This window comes from Vipera ursinii (assembly GCF_947247035.1).
Source record: "Vipera ursinii genome assembly, chromosome: W".
NCBI classification, from domain to species: domain Eukaryota; kingdom Metazoa; phylum Chordata; class Lepidosauria; order Squamata; family Viperidae; genus Vipera; species Vipera ursinii.
The window spans coordinates 45910886-45913385 of NC_139522.1; positions in this window are offsets into that span (position 1 = coordinate 45910886).

Sequence of the window (2500 nt, forward strand, 5' to 3'; positions counted from 1 at the left end):
GATAGATAGATAGATAGATAGATAGATAGATAAATAGATAGATAGATAGATGATAGATAGATAGATAGATAGATAGATAGATAGATAGATAGAGATAGAGAGACAATCAGTCAGGAATTGATTGGTGGATGGATGGATAGACAGATAGACAGATAGATAAAGGATGAATAGATAATGATTCAGAGACTGGGAGACAGGAAGAGATAGATAGATAGATAGATAGATAGATAGATAGATAGATAGATAGGCAGAGATAGATAGATAGATAGATAGATTGATAGATAGATAGATACATAGATAGATAGAGCATAAATAATGATAGAGATACAGACAGACAGACAGACAGACAGGCATAGATAGATAAATAGATAGATAGATTGATAGATCGATCGATCGATCGATCGATAGATAGATAGATAGATAGATAGGTAGATAGATAGATAGATAGATAGTTGATAGATAGATAGATAGATAGAGCATAAATAATGATAGAGAGACAGACAGGCAGGCACACATAGATAGATAGATAGATAGATAGATAGATAGATAGATAGATAGATAGATAGATAGATAGATGATAGATAGATAGATAGATAGATAGATAGATAGATAGAGCATAAATAATGATAGAGAGACAGACAGGCAGGCACACATAGATAGATAGATAGATAGATAGATAGATAGATAGATAGATAGATAGATAGATAGATAGATGACGTATGAAAAATGATAGAGACATGCAGAGCAGATAGATATAGAGAGACAGGCAGTCAGAGTTGGATGGATAGATAGATAGATAAACGATTCATCGATAATGATAAAGAGACTCGCAGACATGCAGAGATAGATAGATAGATAGATTGATAGATAGATAGATAGATAGATAGATAGATAGATAGATAGATAGATAGATAGATAGATATAGATAATGATAGAGAGACAGGCAGTCAGGCAGATAGAGATAGATAGATAGATAGAGATAGATAGAGAGAGGTGTCAAGCCCCGCCGGTCCGCCGCCCGCTCGGGCCTCGACACTGCCACCGGCAAGTCCCGAAACCTGCTGTGCTGGGCGTGGCTCCGCCCGAACACCACGGAGCGCGCCGCGGCTCCGCCGAACAGCTGGCCGGCGCCCAGCTGATCGGCGCGCTCCCTCCGGAACGGCGGCAGTCCCCCTCCAAAGCCTCAGAACCTTCCGGACTGGGCGGGGCGTCGCCCGAGCGCCGTGAGGCGCGCCAAGGCCCCGCCGGCAAGCTGGACGCCGATGGGATGGGCGTGGCGTCGCCCAAACACCACGGAGCGCGCCGCGGAGCCGCCGAACAGCTGGCCGGCGCCCGGTTGATCAACGCACCCCCTCCGGACCGTCAGCTTCGTCGGGTCCCGGGCGTTCGGTCGATGGGCGTGGCCTCGCCCGACTCCCGCAGGATGCGTCGCAGCCCCGCCGCACAGCTGGCCGGTGCCCAGCTGATCGGCGCATCTGTCTCACCTCGGCGGCAAGACTCTGGCTCGCAGGGGGTGTCCGGGCAGGAACAGACTGGGGGCAACGCGGGACCGAACGGACCGGCAGAGCCGCCCCAACAAAACGTGGAGGGGGGCGTGGCTATGCCCATGTTGCCACTCTCTTTCCCTGAGCGTCTGGAAGGACTGGGGGGGAAGCTCGCAGCCGCAACGCCGGCACGGACCGGGGCGCACGAGGGAGGCTTGCCGGGAAGGGGGCTTGGCGGGCCGCAGCGGTGCACACGGTGGGTGGTGGCTATGCAAGGTGATGGGTGGGGCATTTATGGGGAAGTGGGCGGAGGCTGGTTTGCTTTGAAGGGGTGGGGTCAGGGCGTGGTAACCTGATAAAAGAGCGTTGAGGCTGGATGCCTCAACGCTGACTTTACCGCGGTTTGCTTTGGAGAAGAATAAACCTTGTTACTCGTTCCTCTCGAAGTGCTTTCGTTTTCTGGCAGAGGACGATTTGACAGTAAGTCAGCGTTGTTCTAGGATACCTACTGCTGTTACCCACGCTTTGGGCATGGCAGAGGATCCATCGGGGCTTGATCTGGCAGCCGATGAGGAAGGGGCTGTCGGGGCTGCTGTTGCACCTCCCCCTGATCCTGGCGAGCCGGAGGGGCCAGCAGTGCGGCCGAAGACCAAGGGGGTTATAGCCTCGGCTGAAGCCGGTGACAATTGGGAGGTAGGGTCTCTGGCTCAAAGCGGGGGAGGGTGGCAAAGCCCTTCCTTGGAGCATTGGGACCAAGACCGTGGTGAGGGCCGTCCACGGGCTGGTGTGTCGGCTTGGAGGGAACGGCGGTTGACGGAGGAGGAAGGCGAGGAGTGGAGCTACTCTACGGCCCCAGGGGCCTACACGATGGACGTGCTGCGGGACCGTTTTGGGGAGTTCGGCCTCCAGGACACTGCACCTTGGTCACCCGCGGGACCGGCTCAGGAGTCGTGGCGGTGGTCACTACAGAGGCTGACACCCGGCCAGGCGGGCCAGCCCAGTTCCCGCCTGGCAGG